The sequence below is a fragment of the Alexandromys fortis genome, unplaced genomic scaffold (assembly GCF_014885135.2).
Source record: "Alexandromys fortis isolate MF-2015 unplaced genomic scaffold, M_Fortis_MF-2015_v1.1 scaffold_179, whole genome shotgun sequence".
Taxonomy (NCBI): domain Eukaryota; kingdom Metazoa; phylum Chordata; class Mammalia; order Rodentia; family Cricetidae; genus Alexandromys; species Alexandromys fortis.
The window spans coordinates 2,819,577-2,844,158 of NW_026068062.1; the positions used below are offsets into that span (position 1 = coordinate 2,819,577).

Genomic DNA, 24,582 nt, shown 5'->3' on the forward strand with positions numbered 1-24,582 from the left:
GTGCTGGAGGAAGTGTTAAACAGATGCCGGGCCATATGTGTTGCAAGGCAATGCTTGCCCTTGGGATATTCTTTCACGATTATTCGGTGTACCAGTTGGAAAGTTAAATGGTTTTTCATTTACATCCATCTAAGTGAGTACAGAGAGCAGTGTGCTCCAAAATCCACCCAGGCTGGGGATGCCAAGTCCTAGGGTTCACTCACCCAGCTGTTCCTGATCCTGATGCGTACGGTGCTCCCTGATGACACAGAAATCATTCAGCTCCTCTCCACGGCAAGAGCAAGATCAATGTGTTGTCTCTTTCAACTGGAAAGGTGATGTTTTACACCTACAATACCAGATGGATGACAACTTAATTTTTAAATAAATTCTTGAAGGTAAACATCCCAAGAGTGAGAATTGAGAAACATGTTTGTTCCTCAAAAATTTAAGAAGTGGAGAAATGTGAATGTGATGTTGAGTTTCTCAGTTGTCTTTTTTTTTCACTTTCTTCGAGTGAAAGTCATTTAGATTTTTATTACTTTTTTTCTTAAGTAGAAATGACTTAAATTGAAGGGATAAGTTTGCACACAACAAGCAGGAATTTTAAATTCCCAAGAACACTGTAGATTCCAGCTATTATTATTCATCTATGAAAATAATTGACTAGTCACTGTAGGGAATTGAATATGAATGATTGATCCAATACAGCTGCTCAGAGCTGGGATCTTTGATTTACTTTTTGAGAACTGGTTGAATTTTGGGGGTTTTAGGGTTTTTTTATGTATATATATTGGTATTTTATGGAACTATGACATCATCTAGACTCCCCATAAGCAGGTAGATTGTGACACAAGTGACAAGGTCAGAAATTAATTAATGAGAAGTTAATTAATTAACAGAAAGCTGATAAATGAGAGATGCCAAAGAAATGGAGTCACATTCTCATTCCCGGGATTTGACTAGTTTTTCTTGCCTGGCTCATGTGACCAAAATGACTAAAGAGTTGAGCTGAATATTTATCCATATTGGTCAATTAGTACAAAAGCCCTTATACACAGAAGGGAAAACCAAAAAATGCAAAGAGCTATGTTTCGACTTTGGACATTTGGCAAGGAGCGGTATAGCTGAGTCATATGGTCGATTTATTTTTAGCTTTTCAAAGATTTTTCATACTGATTTTCAGCATGGCAGCATCCAACTCAATTCTCATAATCAGGGAATGTGCACTCTCCTCTCCCCCACAACCTTGCCAATGTTTGTTGTCATCTGTTTTACTGATCTAAGCCATTCTCACTGAGGTAAGATGAGATCTCCAAGTGATTTTAATTTGCCATCTCACTAACTGCTAGGGATAATGAACACATTGCGATGTATTTCCTAGCTATTTCTATCTATTTTTCTGAAAACTCTTTGGCTAGATTCCAACCCCATTTCTGATTGGCTTGTTTGTTTCCTTGACTGTTTGTTTTTGGAATTCTTTGTAGGACTGGATATTGATCCTCCGTCAGAGGCACAGACGGCAGAGTCTCTCCCATTCTGTGCATTTCTTCTTCTCTTGATTATTTTCTTGGCTACATAGACTTTTAAGTTTTATGAGGGCCCTGCTGTCAATTTTTGGCCCGGATTTTTTGACTAATGTAATCCTGTTCAGAAAGTCCTTTCCTAAATCTACATCTGACAAAGTGCTGCATCCATTTTTCTTCTAGCAGTTTTGGTGTTTGGGTTTCAGATTTCAAACTGAGGTCTTTGATCCATTTGGAGCTAAGTTTTATACAGGGTGATTTTAGCGCCACATAAAACTAAGGGTAATGGCTTGATTCAATGTGTTTAGTGAGGTTTACTGTTATAATATATATATATGTATATATATACATATATATATATATGATGTAATCAACCTTTGTGTGTATTATCACTTTTATAACATTTGAACCTTCTTGCTGGTATGGGGAAAATGTTTTATCATTTAAGAGATTTTTACACACCCAGACTACAATCCATACAGGTTTTGCTTTTTCCCCTCCCATTATCTCATTTAGTTACCACCCATTGTCAAGGAAGTTCTTCCTGACAGCTCACACAAACCCTCAGAGAGAGAGCAAGTGGTCTCATGCTGCTACATGACGACATCCAGTTTTCCCAGTGCCATTTGTTGAAGATGCTATCTTTTCTCCAGTGTGTGTTTTTTGTCTCTTTGTCAAAATATCAAATGAAACTAGTTACCAGTAACTTGTTTAAGTCTTCTATTTTATTTCATTGCTTTAGATGCCTGTTTTGAGGCAGTACCTTATTGTTTACACAGGTCTACAATATACCTTAAAGTCTAGAATGACAATACTGCCAGTATTATTCTTTTTGCTAAGGATTTCTTGAGCTACGCATGGACCTTTATGGTTCCACATGAATTTAGGATTTCTTTTTCTAGCTGTATGAAGAATGTTGTGGGTATATTTTATCAGGATTGCAGTGAATCTGTAGATTGCTTTTGGTATGATGAAGATTTTCACAATGTTAATGCTACAGATTCATGAGCTTGGGAGTGGGGGACAAATGCCAGCAAGCTAATATTAAATCCTCAAGTAACATTACATTTTATACATGAATAAAATCATATATGATACATATAATAGTATATTGATATGAACACATATATCAGTAAAGTAAATTAAGTCACTTGTGCTGACAATGCTGCCAACACAAACCATAAACTACTAGATAAAACCCCAGTGCTCTGCATAAGAAATCTACACTGGAAGAGTCAAAGTAGTCCACGAGACTCCGAAAACAATGTAGACCATTGCTGTTACACTTAGTTGCCTCTCAGAGGTTGAAGGAAAATATCCACCACTACAGACCTTTGTATACTTAGTTCATGTGACTCGTATGATTCCAGTTTGGTCTAATCTGAGAGCCTCCTTCCTGAGGTTTAGCTTGTATGGTACTAGAAACTATTCTACAAGTGGCCAGGGAATGGAAACAATTAACAGTCTACTTAGTATCAACACCTATAAAGCACAACAATGGGCAGGGTGGAAAGAGAGTCATTGAGGCGCAGAAAGTGCCACTCACAAGTTAGTGGTAGCCACCTGCTGTTAACTGAACTCAGGGTCCACTCAACAGGAGGAAAATTATACCTGATACTAAAATCCCAGACAACTTCCCAGAGATAGTGATGCCATAGAAAAAAAATTCTACTATCAATTTTCCAGGCCAGAACAATTCCAGCTACATTCGAAACCTTATCCAGTCAGAAAAAAATTCATCTAGCACCCCTAATCAATTAAGTTGCTCTTTCAGCATATGAAGACCATGACAGAAAAACACAAGCAGACAAACAGGTATGTGTGTTGTAAGCAAGTAAACACACACACACACACACACACACACGCACGCACACAAGCGTGCACACACACACACAATAATATATAAGACAACAATAAAAGAACAAGGATATTTTTGAGAACAGGGGCTTGAGGAAGGAACTGGAAAGAGGGAAGTGCTGGACTTATATTTTAGTTAAATGTATTATTCATAATAATAAAACATCAAGAACAAAAGGAATGGAAAGGTATTATCATAAGTTGTATCTTAATCTCTTTGGTCTGAAATACTGTGATAGATAAGACCATTATGTGACTGCTTCCTGCTGTTGTTTCAAAGGAAACTTGTAGCAATTTAGGCTGACACTGAAGTTTGTCTCCCAGAATCATGTACAGCTCAATCCCGATATTTGAGTGCCACATAAAACCAGGGCTAATGACTGATTTTAGTGTTCTGAAAGGTGATTGGTGAGATTTACTGTTAGTTTTATACAAAGCAGTCAAATTTTGAATGGATTATCACTTTATATTATTGAACCTTCTTGTTGATGGGAAGTACTTTATCAGTTAAGAGATTTCAATACACACCCACGCAGATTTTATTTCTTTGTTTACTTTCATGATAAAACATGTAGATGACACTTTTTAAGAAGACATTAGCATCTTCTTTATCTTCAAAAGGAAGTTTGGGAAAGATAATATACTTAATATGTCTATATAAGTCAATGGCATAAGTACATGCACATTAGTGATCTTATTTTTATCATAATTACATTTCTGTAGAACCTTTTAAAAATGGTTCTCATAAAAAAGGTTTAGCACACACTGTTATAAATCTCTGTGTTCAGGTTCTTTTTCACTTCCTGCTACTTCGAAATTTTCCTGATGTGCATCTCCTTTCTCTCTGCAGTTTGAGGTAGACACCATCCCAGAGCTTACAACTTGTGATTCTAAAACTAACACTGTTTTACAAAGCAAACACAGCTTTGTCAACTAAAGGGAACAGAAATGTTATTGGGATCGCAGTGTAGTGAAGTCAGGTCATATGCTCTGAGGTGATTACTGCTTTCTTGGTGTGTAGTCTCAGAGGTGCACAGGAGTTCCTTTGTCAGAAAAAAAAAATGAGTGTGTTGAATATATTATCAGTGTTGTCCATAAAAAAAAACTGTGGGTATTGTTTTGGTTTGTACATGCCTTTTCGATTGTAGAAAGTGTTAAGCAAATGCTGCTCCTTCAGACTCTGAGAGAATTTGATAAAATTTGTTATTCAAAGCCAGAGTCATTCTTTGAATAATATTCTAGTTGTTGTTATTTTTTAATTGATTTTTATTGCGCTCTACCCTTTTCTTTGCTCCCCTCCCTGCCTCTCTCCTCTCCCTTTCAATCCTCCCCCAAGGTCCCCATGCTCCCAATTTATTCAGGAGATCTTGTCTTTTTCTACTACCTCTGTAGATTGTTTTATGTTTGTTTGTTTGTGTGGGTAGGTGGTTGTGGTTTTTTGTTTGTTTGTTTGTTTGTTTTGAGACAGGGTGTCTGTGTAAGACAAGGTTGACTTCAAACTCACAGAGTTCCACCCGCCTCTGCCTCACAAGAGCACCAATCAGTGTATTTCTGACCTTTATTTGGATGAAAATATTTAATACCCATGCACCCCCAGGTATGGAAGCACACATCTATAATCCTAATCCCTGGGAGAGTAAAGCAAGAAAAATCAAGTTGAAGGCCATCCTGGGCTGTGTAATGACACCTTCTATTTAAAATATCAACAGAAAAGGAAATAGAATTTAGAGATAAGCTTTAAATTCACTGCAGCGTTATCAGTGCTGAAAACATCAAGCAATACCTGGTCATAAGGCTGAGAGCCTAGGAAGAATTCATCTGTATAACTGCACAAGAACTGCTCAAGAAGAAAAGGAAGGGACTTTGCATCATCAGCCTGAGTCCTAGCTCTGTCTATAGTGCCTCTAAGGTCTGTGACAGAGGGTAATGAAAGCCAGGTTTCTCAGCCTTGAGGTTGTCCTTAATGTTAAAAATCAGAAATGTAAACTGCTACTTCATACAGTTTTCATAAATTTATGTAAGATCATAACAATAGTTAGGACTATAAAGGACTCTTAAGTTCTTTTCTTGGTCCACTAATTTTCCAAAATAATAATGATAATTTTTGGAGTTGGTGTCATGGTTGTCACTCATTTTGCGACTGAGAAAAGTAAAAATCAGAAGATATACGTGGCTAGTTCATGACGGGACTGTTAAAGGGGCTTTGGTCCTGACTTCAAAGGTAGTCTCCTTGAACACCCTATCATATGGCTCCATGAAGAAGTTGATTACAGATGTTGGAGACACAGATGGGCCTGTCTTAGACCTTGAAGTGCTACTGAAATTTTTAGAGGAGTTAGATGAGGGAAATCACAGCCAGAATGATGCCCTAAAATATTTATTCACACATGTAGTGGATAAAATCTGATATTCATCCTAGAGAAACATAATTGTAATAAATGCTTCATGTATTTTTCAAAAGGTAGTCATTTCCTTTACCAATTTGCCCCTCATAAGTGACAGGTGTGAGCAAATAAGATATAAATAAGACCTATCAAAACTTGTTCAGCTATAAAGAAATCAATCTCAATCATCAATGCATTACAAAATGTAAGAAAATGGAAGTACTTTCCTTCTTCAGTTTAATATGTATGTGGCAGTATTTTATGAAAGAAAATTATTAGTGAAACTTAAACTTTAGTTCTTCTTATTGTTTTTTCTTTTAAATTTTCTGATTTATTTTACATACCAACCACAGTTCCCCCTTCTTCCTCTTCCCTTATTCCCCCCCACACACCTCCCACAGCCACCCACCCCCCATTCACTCCTCAGAGAGTATAAGGCCTCCCATGGGGAGTCAAACAGCTCTGCATATCAAGTTTAGGCAGGACGAAGCCCCTACCTGCTGCAACAAGGCTGAGCAAGGCATCCCACCACAGGGAATGGATTCAAGAAAGCCAACTCATGTACCAAGGATAAATGCTGGCGCCACTGCCAGTGACCTTCACAAACTGACCAAGCCACACGACTGTCACTCACACTCAGAGGGCCCAGCTCAGTTTGGCAGGCTGGAGACCTGGTTCAGCAGTTAAGAGCAGTGGCTGCTCTTCCAGACCTCCTGAGTTCAATTCCCAGCAAGTACCTGGTAGCTCACAGCCGTCTGTAATGAGACCTGGTATCCTCGTCTTAGTGTTAAAGCATTTTCATTGAATTTGTAACTATAAAGTTATTCATAGCATCATGATTATAAACTACACCTACATATGTGTTTTCTCTCTCAGAAACCCAGGGATATTTTATAGTCTTCTTAAGAAAATGTTTTATTTTATTTGCACGTGTTCATGTGTATGTATGTGTTCCTCACCACCTCGCTAGGTGCATGACAACCAGTCACAGCATCCCTAGCTAAGGAACACTATCAGCAGGAATTACCTTACCATTTCTCCCAGAAGACTAAATTTGGAACAATCTTATTGGTTTCATTGTATGATGGACTACACTGAATATATAAAATAAAATTCACACAATCATGATTTATGTTTTAGCATCATTTGAATGCAGCAGAAAGAATTCTGATGCTATTTGTTCCTCAAATATGTTACAAAACTTTGTAATCGCTTGCAAGTTCAAGTACCTCTATCATTTTTTGTCAGCTTCATTCCTCACTTCTCCTAATAATAAATATTTAAGGATTATTGTTGAAAAGGTACAAGATTCACTGGATATCTCTGCCTCGGGAAAGCAGGAGCTCCTGTTTACTGACTGCCATTAAATCAGGAATAAAGGAAGGTATGTGCAATGGAATAACTTCCCAAATTTCCCCAAAAGCATCATTGTTCCCATTTTCAGTATAATAGAACAATTGCTGGTCGCAGAAGCAGAAAATCCTTCCTGAGGATATGCATTCAAACTCCTGAGTTTGGCATTCCTTCAGCAGCAACGTCCAGTCTGTCTGGTCTAGCATGTCCCATGCTCTGCGCAAGCAAAGTAACTGAGTCCTTGTGTGCACAATCAGTTCTGAGGATCATGGAACTGAAGATGGCCAGATCACAGTGAGTCTCCTTGCCGGACACGTGACTGTTTAGTCTTCTATCACTATCCCAGTTCTTCAGTTTCCTTTATGTTGGAGTGATATTAAACTATCCCCAACCCATCAAGTCACTGGGGAGAATAAGAAAGACAAGGGAGATATGCTCATGCCCCTGCCAGCGCCTGGTGAGCTCCACATCTCCTACGCTGATGTTTTTGTTTTGTTTTGTTTTTGTTTGTTTGTTTTTTGTTTTGTTTTGTTTTTCGAGACAGGGTTTCTCTGTGGCTTTGGAGCCTGTCCTGGAACAAGCTCTGTAGACCAGGCTGGTCTCGAACTCACAGAGATCCGCCTGCCTCTGCCTCCCGAGTGCTGGGATTAAAGGCGTGCACCACCATCACCCGGCCACTTCGCTGCTGTTTTTACTCTCAGCTGTTCTATTATTCCCTGATTTCCTTTCAGGAAGTACCCATACTCACTTGTTTTATCGTTTTTGGTTTCATTTCTATGGCCGTCCTCTCGTTTTCCAGAATATAAAAGCCCAAATAGTAGTTGACTTCAGTTTAAGACCTTGACAGTCAGTCACACTTAAATGCTTAAGGAAAATAAAGGTGTAGTTAAAGCTCTCAGGAAAATATGGGGACTGTCACACAGCACAGGGAAGTTAGTGACAGGGTCAATACAGGTGCATGTAACCTTTCTCTTGCATTGTTTGCACATCTTTGTGAGCTCAGAAAGAAAACTTTAATGTTGAGAGGACATGTAAAGATTCAAAATGAGGCGATAGAGTTTGTAATGTATATTTGTAATTAGAAAACCTGCTTGGTTCTCTTCTTGGGCTTAATAGCTTCTCAGAGTTTGTGAATATGCTACATGAGCATTTAATATTCCTTTGATATGTGAATTCATGTGCAGCTTTGTATTACATAATTAAAATGGCTTTGATGTGAAATTCTTGGATTTATCTTAGCAAATTAAGTATTGAGCAAATGATCTCTGGGTTTATTCAGATGGCAAATAGGTCAATAAAATCGGGGCTGATGTTGGATTATGAGCCAGCACAAGGACAATATACTAACTTCATTTTAATCTAATTACACCATGTGTCATCTGAAAGAGAGGAGACCAGAGTGATCAGTGTCCTGAGTGTTACCCATTCCACTCAGGATTTCCACAGAAATACCATTTAAAACATGTCAAGAGTGAATAGCATATAACCAAACCTGATGAAAGACTCAGAAAGCAGGACAAGAGCATTAAGAAAAATACCATGCCAGAAGAGGATGGAAATCTCTTCAAAAAGGAACCATACTTAGTAGTAGAGAGAAAATATAAATCCATTTGCTTAAATAATGGAGAAAATGTAATTCAATTTTTTAAAGAAATGGGACACCTTCTGTTTCTTATGTTTAACACTATTCAAGGTCAGCAGTTCTGTGTGCTGTGTGGGTCAACTTCCTCTTTGCCAAACATGCACAAATGCTCTTTTAGTAATTTAATTATATATTATTATATATAATTATATAATATATAATAACATATAATGTAAATAATATATATAGTTAATTTAATATATAATTACCTATTTTTTAAAGAGACAGAAATCAATATGGTAGAGGTTACTACATGTTTAATTACAAGGAATCCACTTTAGTTCAGTGTATGTTTATAAAGCTATCTATTTTGTTAGCACCTGGAATGGCACAGCAGAACTTTTAGATGTGCAAAGCCCAGGAGACATGTGTGACACTATTGTCTCCTTGAGCATTAGGTGACTATTAGAAGGACCATTGGAAAGGTGGAAACACCTTAGACATAAGGAGTGTGATGTTATATGCATGTGCTGGTAACTTTTTGTCAATGGGGGAAAGGGGACCTCAAATGAATTGCCTCCACCAGACTGATCTGTACAGACACCTGTGGGGCATTTTCTTGATTAATGATTGATGTGGGAGGGCCCGCTCACTATGGGTACTGCCACTCCTGGGGAGGTAGTCCTGGGTTGTATCTGAGAGCAAACTGAGAGAGCCAATGAGAGCAAACCAAAAAGTTATACCCTCTTCCCATGGCCTCTGCTCAAGCTCTCACCTTGAAGTACCTGCCTTGAGTTCTTGCCGTGGTTTCTCACCACAGTGGAGTATAACCTGAAAGTCAAATAAAGTTTTTGTTCCCAAGTTATTTTTGGTCATGTTATGTATCATGGCAAAAGAAAGTCACTAGACACAGTCCAGCTGGCCTTGGTGAGCTCCCAATAGATCAGCCCCACTGTTTCCGTGGGTGGGTGCACCCCTCGTGGTCCTGACATCCTTGCTCGTGTTCTCCCTCTATCTGCTCCTCATTGGGACCAAAACCGGACTCTCTGATCGTGGCGAACAATGAGGACTGATGAAAAGCCAAGGTCAATGGCACGGAGTTTTGATCCTACTTCGTGTTCCGGCTTGGTGGGAGCCTAGCCAGTTTGGATGTTCACCTTCCTAGACATGGACGGAGGGGGGAGTACCTTGGACCTTCCACAGGGCAGGGAACCCTGACTGCTCTTTGGATTGGAGAGGGAGGGGGAGAGGAGTGGGGGGAGGGGGAGGGAAATGGGAGGATGGGAGGAGGCGGAAACTTTTTGTTTTCCTTTTCTCAATAAAATAAAAAAAAGAAAGTCACTAGAATAAAGTGTGTTTGCTCTATTTTTCATAGAAAGAGAGAGACAAAGAAAGAGAGATAGCTGGAAGGAGAATGAGGGTGAGAGAGTAGGGAAGGAAAAGAGGGAGAGAGAGAAGAGGCCTGGGGGAAAGAAAGAGAGAGGTGAGAGAACGGATTCTTCTTTAGATCTTATTCTAATAAAATAATGGATTTACAAAAGATTTATAGTGTTTTACATAATACCATAAAATTAATTTCCCATCCATATGCTGATATTTAAATATAAATACATACAATATATATAGTTTAAGTTTTAATTAAAATAAAGTTTAAAATACTCTTGTTGATCAAATACTGAATTACATTATCTCTACAGTTTCTAAATATCTCTTCTTGTTCAAGATGTTGGCTCCTCAGTGAAAACATAGCTGGTACAAACAATGACTTGAGTATGATCTGCTGATCTGTATCCAGAATACTGAGTGTGTGAAGATGGATGCTAAAAAAGAAGTCCCACACTAGCTCAGAATTGAGTAAAAGAAAAGGTTATTTATTTAGACTCACAGATCACAATCCTCTGCTCAAACAGGGAACTGCAACCAAATCCAGCAGCAAGGAAAGAGGCTAGACATGCACTTTACATTGGCATATAAAGTATAAGAGACCATGGCCAGGTGGGTGGGTAACTTAAAGGCTACTGGCTGTAGAAATTCCTACAGCAGATACACAATTCAACAGACTCATTGAGCAGTGCTTGGAAATATTATCTTATTTCTGAGACTAAAATGGAAACACAAAATGAAGTACTATATCATCACATTATTACAAATGCCCGAAATACACACAGAAAATCTCATTTGTCCCAAAATGACCTTTAAGCCTGACTAAAATTAATCAAATCAACACTACCCTGAATGCTATGAAGTTTGTTTCTGTCTACAAATGTGCTATGCTATTTAGAAAGTTATATCTTGAGAGATTAACACTTATTAATATGCTCAATGCAAACTTCAGAATCCTTTTACATGAGAAATTAGTCCAAAGAAATAATGTGATTTCTTGAAATTTTTATGATAAAAAGTGAAACTTTTACCAGCATTAGATAATGAATTATTCATATTCTTATGACACAAAAAACTAGAGAAAGACTATTCTGATCTAAAAGAATAACTCCAAAGCATTTAAGATGCCCTGAGTTAGTCTACGTCACTCTCTCCCTACCTCTCCCCTTCTTCTTGGTTTTTCTCCTTCCCTCTCTCTCTCTCTCACTCCTCCATCTCCTCCTCCTCCTCCTCCTCCTCCTCCTCCTCCTCCTCCTCCTCCTCCTCCTCCTCCTCCTCCTCCTCCTCCTCCTCTTCTTCTCTCCTAATCCCTCTTTCCTTACCCTCTCCTAGACTTCCCATTTAAATCATCAAGTAGCATCTGTGGATGACAAATAAATTTTCACATTTAATTTCATATTTTATCAAGACTTTCAAGTTTGAAAAGTGAAACAGAACATAGCAATTTATGACTTGCTTTTGTTAAAGGAAACATAATTTAATAAAAAGATCTTTTATTTGCAAGAATTTTCTTTTAAAATGTACAAATTATCTCAAATCACATTTTTAAAAACACATTTTCATGTTATTTTCTAATGAGAATAGAAACTTGATAGAACACAGAGTGTTGTGTTAAATACATTGCAATGTCATGGGTTCATTTTTGTAAAACCACTACTGACTAATGTAGACAAAAGCTTCTGTCCCTCCCAGTCCCCCAGTCATTCAGTCCCAAAGAAACACACAGAGGTTTACATTAATTATCAATGGTTTGACCTATTAGCTCAGGCTTATTATTAATTAGCTCATAGAGATTAATTAACCCTTAATTCTTGTCTATGTTTATCCACATGACTTGGTACCTTTTCTCAGTGAGGCATTCTCTTCCTGCTTCCTCTGTGTCTGACTGGTGACTGACTCTCTGCCTTTCCTCTTCCCAGAATTCTCTTTGTCTGGTCCTCCCCCACCTATACATCTTGCCTAGCTACTGGCCAATCAGCATTTAATTAAACCAATGCCAGTGACAAATCTTTACAGTGTATAAGAGCATAATCACATAGCAGACTAAGCCAAATATTTCTTTATCACTTGGGACATAATGAAAAGAACTGTTGATATTTCCCTCAGAGGCTCAGTGTTTTAGGTAATGAATGCACTACAGTGGTTCAGCTGGGTGGAGGCTGACACTGAAGTACACAGGAAGGACGCGTGTTAGATAATGAATACGCATGCTGTGGTTGAGCTGCACGGCACTGACCCGAGTTCCAGGAGAAGTACCCAGAAGCAGTTCTGAATAAAGTAATACAGCTGGAATGAGCTCCTTTAAAAGGCAGAGAGTCTGAGCTGGGATTTTTTTTCAGCTTATTTTGTAGTCATGGGATGCTTATGAGGAAGATTGCTCTAAGAAAACAGAACAAGACTGTGGAACATAAGAGAACTTGAAGAATCCTGAGAAATAAGACACAGTGATGTGACTCAGATCCAGTCGAGAATGTCTCTTAGATAACAAAGCTTCCAGTGTGAGCTTTTTTCTTCTTGGAAGGACACTGCCAGGCACTTAAAGACCTTGAGAAACAGAGTGACATCTTTCAGTATGGATTTCAAAATACAGTGTTGCAGAGTACTGAGAAATTTTTTGGATGAAGACAACACTGAATGAGGTAACATGTATTGGAAGGCTTTTCCAACAGTTAACAAAAGTACACCACAAGGACAATGGAGAAAAGAAAGATCCAGAGACAAGGAATCCCAAGGCTGTTTGGAAAGTTGATATGGTTTCCTTGAGAGAAGGGTGCATTTGGAGACCTGGCCAAGATGTTCAGTTGGAGGAAGGCAGACAAGTATGAACTTGCTGCTGGGATCAAGCTGTGGGTGATAGCAGAAATGCTGGACGTGCTGGACACCACAGAAGAGCGGGAGCAGGCGGGTCCTGCATGAAGGGGAAAGGGTTCAAGCCCCACTGGCAACAATTAGTGTTTCTCAAACCTTATGACCATCTCAGTCCTTCTCAAAGGAGGACACGCGTTTGGAGATGTCACAGTGGAAGTCTTGTGTTAGTTCCCCTCCTGATCTTGCAGGTGTGGGGCCTAACTTTTAGCACCATCACAATGCAGACAATACAAGCGCCTTAAGTGTATTCTCCAAGTCACGGTCACTCATGACTTCAACAGGAGCACTAATCTCTTGAAATTAGTGGGAAGAATTTTCTAACTATTTTAGTCAAGTTAACACATTCTTATAAATTTTTGGCGAGTTCTTATATATATGACTATTTTGTGAGAAAGTAAAGGAAGAACAATTGAATGGGAAAATAGTAAATGGTTTAATTTTTGCTAAAACCATTTAGTATATTGTAACTTTAGTAAAATGTAACTTAAATAATGTTAGTGCCTTAACAAAATTATGAATTCAATAGTTTTAGGCACTTTTATTAAAAAAGATTAAAGTAAAATTCTAATGGTGAGCTACATCCATTCTCTGATATTTGAACTCTTCGAAAAAATTAAAATCTCATTTATTTCACTGTGATAACCTTTCAATAAAATGCCACTGGTAACTTTGCAGGCACTGAATATAGTTTAATTGTCTTTGTCATGACTTTATAATAATAACGGAACTAATTCCAATAACAATCTGTGGTATCTTAAGAGACACTTGAATATGTAACACTTTTTGTGAATAGCTTTTTATATTAGCAGTAACATAAAGCATTGATGAATACTTTATTAAAAATGTCACTATGATACAATTACTACAGAAACAATAACTGAGAAAAATAAAGAAAATATATAAAAATTGTGTTAAAGAAAGCTAGCTTATTTATTTTCGTAGTATAAATGATGGTAGATATCAAGTTGTTATGATACTTAGTTTCTATGAATAAGAAATATGGTTAGCCCATTTAAAATTAAAATTATAATTTATATTTGTCTAATAATATCTAATAATTTAATATTAGAAATTAAATCATTATGCAGAGGAGCTAGCACAGTCTCATGTAGGCTCTCTGATTGCCACATCAGACTCAGAGAGCCCCTGTGAGCCCTGCTTAGCTGACTGTGGGCTGCGTTTTGGTGTCCTCCATCCCTCTGGCTTCTACAGTCCTTCCTTCCCCTCCTCCACAGATTCCACAAGACCAGGACAAACAAAAAGATAAAAAGAAATTACATCATATATAACTTCGAAAATTGCTATAAATAATTTAAACATTAACTTCAAGCATATGGAAAACAGCAACTTTTAAATGTATCTGAAAGAATGTATTAGTCCTTTAAAATGTAGGTTTTTTTCTGCAATGAAAAATAACTATATATATCAGTAGCTTAATCCCCAGTGACTGTCTTTTCACACACAAAATACCTTAAAGACATGCATGATGGTTATGATATAAATGAGACTCACCTCTTGTTAGATGCTCTTGCATTTTCCATCCAGTTGCTGGCCTCATCAGAGAAAATATGAGATCCAGAGCTCACCTCCATGATTTCCAGTCTGGAAGTGAGTGGCCATCTCAGACAGTCTGGTCAATTTCAACCACAGTTCACCATCAATGAGCTAAATGCCATTTCCCGTCTTCTCTGAAAAACAAAGAATACAGATATTAGTAATATCTACTTGCTGCTGTGAGAGAATCCTTGTGTGTGCCATGAATATGTGTTGCTCTCATTGGTTCATAAATCAAGCTGAATTGGCCTATATCTAGTAAGAATAAAGCCAGGCTAGAAATCTAAATAGAGATACTGGGAGAAAGAAGGGTAGGGTCAGTGAGAGACTCAAACCATCCACCTGAGAAGCAAGATGCCAGAGGACTAGTAAAGCCTTGGCCACATGGCAATAAATAGACTAATCAAAAGGGATTAATTTAAATGTAAGAGTTAGTAAATAACAAGTCTGAGTTATTGGCCAAGCATTCTGTAATTAATATAAAAATTTGTATGATTATTTGGGACTGGGCAGCCGGGACAAAGGAAAAGGAATAAAAGAAAAGCTCCGTCTTGTTTTACAGCTAGCAGTGTTCGTCACGGGGTTGAGAGAACAGTCATATTTGAAATCAATATTTGATGTAAGTGGCAGCGTCTCCTTGGCATGGGGAGGTTATTCTGGATCACACGGAAGGGCCATGTCTAGCCATCTAAGCAATGGGTTTCTCTATGAGAGGGTTTGTAAGCAGAGAAGTGAGATGGAAAGATGTGTGGGCAAAAGCAGAGCTCAGAATGGTACAGCCTGTGGCTCTGAAGATGGAGAAATGTGTCAGAGCTAAGAATGCTGGGAAAATTCTTCAGACTGAGATAAGGAAGGAATTAGATTTTTCTTATGAATTCCTAAGAGAATAAATCTGAATGACATCTTAATTTAGAAAATCAATAAAGTAACTAAAATACTAATTGTTTGTCTCTAGTCATTATAAGTGGTTGATTTTTTTTTTTAACTTAGTTTGAAGACTTGCATCCAAACCCCTCAATATTTTTTAAGGTCTGGTTTAGGTATAAAGTTCTCTGTTCCTCCCATAAGACATTGTCTTACACTAAAAACAAATATAATATTCTACAGATTTTATACTTCATCAGATATACTTGAATTATATCTGAGTTGATAGGCTAATTCACAGATATACGGCTTGGCATAACTGTTACTTTCCTAATTTTTAAGATAGAGCTATTATTTAAAATATTTAATGTGTTATCTAAGAAAGTGAAGCTGAAGCTAATTTTGAATATTAGTTTTGTTTGTGCAGATAGTTCTCAGGGAACATTTTAAAACTTCTTTGAAATTACATATTCAGTTGTAGAAAAATTAAAAAGTCATAAAAATAAATCCTTGCATAATACAATCAAGACAGTGGATGCTGGGGAGTATAAGATAGTAAATGTGGGTTGTTTTAAAACACAGAATGTGTACTTATTTGTCGTAGAAACAGATTAATCCCCGTCTTCAGTTTGCCTGAGGTATGCGCTGTTATGTATTTGCTCATGAGATGTCTGAGTCAGGGGTGGCTGCAGTCTGTTCAGAGTGTCAAAGAGAAGAGCAAAGAACTCAAGGAATCTCTCCAAGACATTCCAAATTCTCTGGTCCTCTTCATTGAGCCTTGAATCCTCTCCTGCTATCGTGAGAGGACCATGTATCCCAGAACTTCACTATTAAAGTACTATTCTCTTAGTATGACCTGCTTTGGCTTCCAAGAGGGTTTTGAGAAATCACGTAAGACACACAATGTAAGTTCCTCTTTGCAATGCATGATGGAAGCCCTAGGGAAGAGTGGAAAACCACACGCAGAAGGAGAATGCAGTGTGAGACTTGGGGATATATGAACAGGTAAAGGATATGACATCACCAGCAAAGACAAACCCAGGGAAGACACTGGAACCTAGTCACCTCTCTTAGCTTCAGAAACAGTTGATCCTGCAGCCCTGTGGTCGTGGGCTTCTAACGGTCAGGACTGAGAACTCATTGCGACTTCCATGTTGTGTTGGGGATGCTTGGCGGCGGCAGCCCAGAGGCTCATGCAACTCGTTAGTCTTTGTCCCACTGTGGTTTCTTTTAATTTTCAGAACCCATTGAACTGTTTCCTTTTCCAAGCTATGGATGACTTGTGGTAATGGAGTTTCCCTGAGATGGCTTCCTCTGTTGTCTGCAGAAACTACCTATTCATGTTTATAACTTCTCAGAGTAAGAGCATGGGGACTTGTGGGTCTCAGTGTCTCACACTAAATGCTGTTTAAAGTTTGCTTCCTTTATGAAAAGCGAGGTTCTTTCACTTATCTTTCATTGTTGTTAGTAATTTACACCATAGAAACATTTACATCTCTGTTTAACTTTGGGTCATGGTATAGTCCTCAAATTTTCTCCCTCTGATGTCAAAACTAGACATTACACACACTAATTTCTGTGTCATCCTGTCTCCTGTTATAGCATGCAATCACATATGAATTATAATATAATTTTTTTGCCTAGAGATTAGCATAAATATAAATTCCCTGATTAATTCACAATATCAAACCTATTTCAAGCATACTTAATGGGATTTCTTAAAAAATAACGTTGATTCTACTTCAAGAACTATGAAGCCATCAAGCAAGTTAAATTCCTTCTCACATTACCTGTCAGTACATGAAGATAATAAACGAACACAACACTCTGCAGAACATCATCATGACTACAGGGATGTTGTTACAGGCATTTATATTTCTAAATACAACATCACTGAGCAGCATTTTGTATAAAACTAATCCTTATTAGCCAATCAAGAAATGGTTCTTGATTGTGTATATGGGAAGCAAGCATTCTATACATCCCTTTAGAAATTTCATCAATAATTTTCTCAGCCTATTACTCTTTTCTATGAGAATAAATGGCATGTCTCTTTTAAGATTAGATAGCCCTGGAACATATGACTGGTGCACAGTTTTATTGAAGTGTAAATAGTGTTCTGTGTTTTATGTGACAACATCATTTTTCTCTTACTTTGAAATAATATCACAGCAAATGGTTGATAGCACAGTAGAAGTAATCAGATGGAGACATTTTTAGCCCACGTTGAGGCAGTAATTCTCCAGGTGCAAGATAATTCCGAAGAATTGTTTTTACACAAATGCTACTAATTTTCTGCTTATGTAAGTTTATTAGGCCAAGTTGAACTGAATGTGCAAAGCATTATTAGCTTTGCATGAGTCACACGTACCATTAAATGTCATCTAAATATAGCAGGGAAGGAGTGCAGAGTAAAGGAGATTGACATATGCCAATCAAGAGCAGATTGCACAAACACAGGGAAATCACAGTCTTGTGACAAAGCTATTATTGCTCTGAAAAGAGCAGTTTGCCTTCAGAAGTCCAATAATCGGCTTTGATTGTCTTAATTTTATCAATAGCATGATTGATGTTAGAAGATTTGTAACACTGTCAAAGCACCAGTAATCCAAATGGTTAAGCATTTGTTACTATTGACATAATGTAAGATAGAAAGAGACATAACAGAGGCCCAGCTCAGCATGATGCTTCATCGAACTGCCTTTTCTTCTAGGAGGCAAAGAATGCACCCGTGCTCGTGTTGTTAAATGTGGAAATGTTTGACTGGGGTTTTAAAGATCATGTTTATCAGGAATAGGCCAAATATGTACCCTCATGTCTGAGGGAGATAAAGGGGCTGATAACAGAAAAGAATTTGGCTTAAAATCTGTAGGACTGCACCTTGTTTTTATGTTAGTGTCCAAATGACTGGTTTGATCCCCGGGCCAGTCAATATGGTTAAAAAATTAATCATATTAGTATATATTAATGTATGGAGGTGTTGGTTTCAAAATGACTTTTTTTATTTGTTTGTTTGATATTTGAGAAAGGATTTCTCTGGGTAGCCACAGCTTTCCTAGAATTTCTAGACTAGACTGGCTTTGGACTTCCAGAGATCTGTCTGCCTCTGCCTCTGCCTCCAACACCGCTCAGTTATTATGACATTTTAATATAATATATTCCCTGCCCAATAGTGTCACATACCTTTAATCCTAGCACTTGAGAGGCAGAGGCAGGCAGATATCTGGGAGTCCAAGGCCAGCCTGGTCTACTAAGCAAGTTCCAGGACATTCAAGACAACACAGAGAAACCCTGCCTTGACAAAACTATATGATGTATATATCTATATGTGTTCTCCCAAAACTACCCTTTCTTGTCCACTTTCTTTTTCTACTGGCCCCCTTCCTCTTCCTAAAAATTCCCCTTTCTGTCTTTATACCATAAATAAATTGATAAATGATAATAGAAAAATAAATGATCATAAGAACATAGATGGATGGGTTGATGTGTAGAAGATATACAAATCATGGACATACAGAGAGAAAGTTGATAGGTCATAGATTGATGATAGATAAGAGAAAGAGAGAGATTGATAGATAGAAGATAGAGATAAGGAAATAGACAATACATATAAAGAAAAAGTTGTGATAATTGTTTTGCTAGGTGTGGCTTATGCCACTAAACATCATTTTCAGTTAAACACACTTTCTATATAATTTTAATCCGTATAGCTGACCTAAAGCGTTATTTGTCCATTCACCTGCTCATGGCCACCATGGCTAATTCCAGAACTTAGAATAAACAGGCTTTGGGAGGCTAAACTGGGTTCCTTTGGGTATATTGCCAGGACTACATGGAAATTCTCCTTTCAGTTTCCGTCATGGCTGCACCAATCCAGTCTCCCACCAGCAGTGTATAGGCCTTATTTCCCTTTATCTCTATTGGTATTTGTTGTCTGTTTCTTGACAATATCAAGTATGACTGCAAAAGATGGAATTTCTGAGTCTTCATCTTAGAAAGAATGAAAATTAAAAATATTTTTAAATCATTATCTCATTACAATCACCTTGTACAGTAACAGATGATATAACAAACTTAAAAAATGGAAAAAAGGCTCATCACTAAGTATAGTGATAGATGATTCTAATTCCAGCACAAGCAAAGTGGGGACAGAAGGATCAAGAATTCAAGATTATCCATAGTGAGTTCATGGTTACCCTGGGCTACTTGAGACCCTGCTGTCCTTTCCACTGAAGAACAAGGAAAGGGGAAGAATAAAAGAAAGGAAAAGGAAAGGGGAGGAGAGGATGAAGCATTATGTATAAGGCATAACTCTCCCAGATAATATCTCCATAAGTGGCCTGAACGCATGTCTTATCTTTTTCTTTTCCTCCTCTTCCCTTTTCTTCCTCCTTCTCCTCCCCTTTTCAAGACCCTTTGCAACATAATCCCAGCTGACCTCAAGCTCAAAATTGCCCTGCCTCAGCCTCCTGAGTGCTGAGCCTATGCACATACATTAGCATGCCTATAATGAACTATTCTTCAAACTAGAAACTTCTCAGTTTCCTCAGATATAAAATATGAATGGTAATAATGAGTATTTCTTGAGGTTTCTGACAGTAAAAATGCTCTGTCCAAGTATCAGTTAAACTCATTGATGTTTTCAGCCTGGTACCAGACATGGTGAGTCTTCACTGACTTTTAACCTTATCTTCATGATTTTGAGTTGTTCCTTAAAATTCTATTCAAGGCAACAACCCCTTCTGTGGAACTTTCTCCAGTGGTTAAATCTGCTCTTTATCCCCTTTCCTGTGGGAGTAGATACTGAACACGTGTCAATATTGAACACTTAGAATGTGGGTGGCGTGACTGATTAACGGGAATATTTATTTAATTAATTGAATTAATTGCTGTGGATACCTAGTGACTATCAGACACTGAATTTTGGGAGTGTTGCGTCATCTTACTCTCTTTACCTGGTGAACACCACAGATCCGCCACGTCTACATCTCATCATGAAGTAGCTAGTGTTTATGGAATAGTGCTCATGTATGCTAGCTAATTCAGCTTATCACCTCCCTGTGGAGTCATCATAGTTACTGTGGTTACCCTGTAGCCGAGGGGAAACAAAAGTGCAATGATTTATGTTGAAGGGGAAGTTGGAAAGATGAACTTCACGTTTCCCTGCTCCTAGCCTTAGAGAAGTGGTTTACCGAGGGACATGACTATTTTTAACAAAGTCATCACCAGAGGGTGGCGAGATTTCTACTTCCACCTATTCCTGATTCACTGTGTGTCTCACCATAGGATGGGGTCCAGCTGGATCAGCAAAACCACACAAAGACTACCAGCAAGAAGCTGTAGCTGCAACCGAAGCCAACTGATGCAGCTTTGGAAAAGTGAAGACAAAGTTGTTCATGTAAATGCTAGTTATGAAAATTGCATATGATCAGCTCTAAGTATGAAGACTCTCCTTGTGTCTTTGTCTATGTTGGCCTTATTTATCTGTTCATCCTCTCTAATATGTGATATGTATGTGTGTGTAAACTTTTATGTAATATACACACATAGTGACACCTGCATATATGTACAAACATAGACACACTAGACAGAAACATTCAACAATAAAAATAAAGCAGTGTTCTTTAGTACAAACTAGAAATAAATTGGGATATAAATCTGTCTCTTTCTGAGTTATCTAGCAAGGCTAGAGTGTTAATTCCAGAACTTGAAAGACTCCTTCCAACACTCTGATTGCATGGAATGTCAGACATTAATTTGACTAATTTGAACAGCTTGAAGAACACATTTGAAAACAAGTCAAAGGAGCCCAAAGTGAGACCCCAGAGGGGTGTACTACAGGATGTTTGTGCTTCCCTTGTTTATTTAGAGAATCAGATGTCCCTTGAAGATCATAAGGAACACACAAAAAAAATGTCTTCTTTCAACCAGATGACAAGAATATATTTAATCTGACAAATATCAAAGAATCCCATTTTCTTCTAAGAGTTTCTGCTTTGGATTGAACTATAAAACAGGGCAAAAAAAAGACTTTTACAAAAAGGAGATAATACAGAAAACAGACAAACACTCAACTTAGCTGAACACATTTATAACAGAAAAACTCTGACTCTATTGGTCAAGTATCAATTTACTTTTATACTTTTATATGTGCACAACTCCTGGGGGATGTGAATATAGCTCAGAAGTAGACTGCATGCCTAATACATGTGGAGCCTCAAGTCCAATATCTAGAATAGCTGTCTCTGTCTCTCTGTCTCTTTGTCTCTTTCTCTCTGTCTCTTTCTCTCTCTCTCTCTCTCTCTCTCTCTCTCTCTCTCTCTCTCACACACACACACACACACACACACACACACACACACACTACAATTAGATTGGCAGGATGCTTCAGTCACTAAAATGCCTGCTGCACAAAGAATGAGGACCTGACTTCAAACCCCAGCAAACACTTAAAAATAAAACAAAAGACAGATAAACAGTCCCAGCACAAGGATATGTGGGGGATTGTTGATCACCCGGGAAAGCCAAACCAGTGAGTTCTAATGTGGATGAAAGAAATTTTCTGAAAAAAAAAATAAAGTGGAGAACAATTGAGGAAGATACCTGACAACCATCCACACATGTGCACACACACACATGAGAGAGAAAGAGAAAGAACATTCACGCAAAAATATATGAAATAAAATGCCATCAGCTCTCTTAGTTTTGCTTTAAAGATACTGAATATTCTCATAAAACAAATTAGAATGTTGCTAACTCTGCTCAGAAATGTTCTTAGAATGACGATGCCTAGAGGCTGGAGATGGAGATTAATCAGTGAAGCTGAATCTGGTCACCAGTACCTGTGTAAAGAGTCGGGCTTGGGACTTGTGCTCTCAATCACAGTGTTCAGAAAGCAGAGATATGAGGGTCCCCCAGGACTTTCTGTCCATCCAGGCAAGCCTAGTTGATGATTTCTCAGGTCCCTCTAGCTTAAAGTTGATGGCATCTGAAGAGCCATACCCATGGCTGATCTTCACAGGGCACACGTGCAATACAAGTGTATACAGATACACACACACACATACACCCCTATAGACACATGCAACATTCTCCAGGAAGGGAAGAAACATCAATATTCTGCTTTTAAAAAAGCACACTCTGCAGCTAGCTAGATAAAAGAATAATAATTAAGGCTTGTTACTCATAGAATGTTATAGACTTTATTATGTATGTGTGTACATGTTACAGAAAAGGTATAGAAATCGAGGAAAGTGCTTGGGAGTCCATTCACACCTTCAACCAAGAGGCAGGGGCTCTCCTCGTTTCTATCTCTGTGCTATGTTATGCCAAGCTGTCTGGTGACCTTCTGTGGGTTCTCTGGCTCTGCCTCTCATCTCACAGTCATGGGTGGAGGGTTATAGACACATGACAGTATATTTAAGTTTGCTGTTTGGTGTGGGAAGTACTTCTGTATATGTGTTGCTTTCATTGGTTAATAAAGAAGCTGTTTTTGGCCAAAGGCTTGACAGCATAAAGCGAAGCTGAAAGATATATATATCAGAAAGAGAGAGAGAGAGAGAGAGAGAGAGAGAGAGAGAGAGAGAGAGAGAGAGAGAGAAGGCAGAGTCAGGGAGAAGCCATATAGTCACCCACAGGAGACAAATTTCCCCACTGGAGCCCACCGGAACCTTGCCAATAAACCACAGACACACAGCGATACACAGATTAATGGAGATGAGTGAGTTCAGGATAAAGAGCTACCTAGAAATATGCTTATGCTATTGTCCAAACAATATTGCGAATAATATAGTTTCTGTGTGATTATTTCAAGTCTGAGCAGCCGGGAACAAGTGAGCAACCTCCTCCAACAGGTGTTGTTGTGTGTGGTTTTCTGGAGATTGGATTCAGGTGGTCACAGCTCCATGCCTGAGACATCTCTAAATCTTCAAACTCATTTTTAGTATTTACATCCTTTTAAAAGCATCATGTCCTATTTGACATTTTCACAATTTTTTTTTTGTCACAATGAGCAGTGATTGTTTTCTTAAATGGAGTTGCAAGTGTTCTTTGTACAGCAGAAGCTGCTCAGTCTTGCTGCATGGCCTGGGCCGAATCTTAAAACCCAGCCACCCGAATAGACAGCTGAAACTAATAGGTTTGCCAAATCCTGGTTTCCTCACTCACTGATCAGGGCTCTTTACTTGGGAGCCCTTGTGTTGTTACTGTACATTTGTATATAAGTTAACACAATTATAACACTAACCATTTTTAAAATTACTAACCAACATACAAATACTTAAAAACAAATGCATGTTCTTTTATTTTGATGACAATTCAAGTATCATATTTAAATGCATTTTGTGAAATATTGTTGATTGCAATTGGGATTTAATTGAAGTAAATTATTTGGTAAGTATAGAACACAGGATCATAGTCTTGTCAATTAGGCTGATTCAAAGTTCTGTGTGCTGAGGCAATTTTTACTCCTGTATTATAGTACGATAGTTTGTGAAAGTGTGTGTGTATGTGTGTGTGGACTTGCACTGGGAAAACATAGAAATTATGCTTTGTGATAGAACCATATATATAAATGTGCATATATATATATAAGTTTTAATTGAAAAAATTTATCAATGAGTAAGATCATGACCTTTGGTGATTCTGATAACTCAAGTGAATATTTTGTAATGTCATATGAACAATGACCATGAAATAATATCAAATAAAATTCTTTTCAGGACTTAAATATATAAGAGGTTAAGCTAATAGGACTGTTTAGAAAGGTTTGTTCAGTGGAAATACAAATGTGTCTGCTATTCAAATGCTAAATCTTGTGCTTGGTATTGCTCAGAAGAAATATGAGTGATAATTAGGAAGTAACAAGTCCTTCATTTGTGACTATTTAAAAGCATTTATAGAAAGTGAGTGTAGCCATGATACAGCACTGGGAGATATTATGTGATACTCTATAATTGAACTATATTTTCCATGTATTTGCATGGCCTTCAGAATCATTCTCTTCAAATTCTATCCTCTCATGGAATGTCATTTGTTAATATCATCAAACTAATTTATTGATTATACTTCAAACTATAAATTCCTAGATAAAGTCACAAATTCAAAGATTATATGCTCAAATGTCACCTCATAACAAAGAATGCCTTTACCATATGAAACAAAAATCTCAGAGATTGGCTACATTTAACAAATGTTAATTCGTGTAATTTATATCTCTTACCATTGAATATTC

General features: G+C 37.8%; 1 long non-coding RNA gene across 2 annotated transcripts in view; it reads right to left on the minus strand.

The window, feature by feature from the left end:
- Positions 1-213: 213 nt before the first annotated feature.
- Positions 214-24,582, minus strand: part of LOC126487488 (uncharacterized) — a 28,821-nt gene continuing 4,452 nt past the window's right edge. Inside the window, exons 2-3 of one of the 2 annotated variants that reach the window (XR_007588405.1) lie at positions 14,445-14,620; positions 214-328 (exon numbers count right to left, since the gene is read on the minus strand). This is a non-coding gene — a long non-coding RNA (uncharacterized lncRNA). Of the gene's footprint in view, positions 329-12,291; positions 12,609-14,444; positions 14,621-24,582 lie in introns of those variants that run through there. The other variant, XR_007588406.1, reaches the window with a different exon arrangement.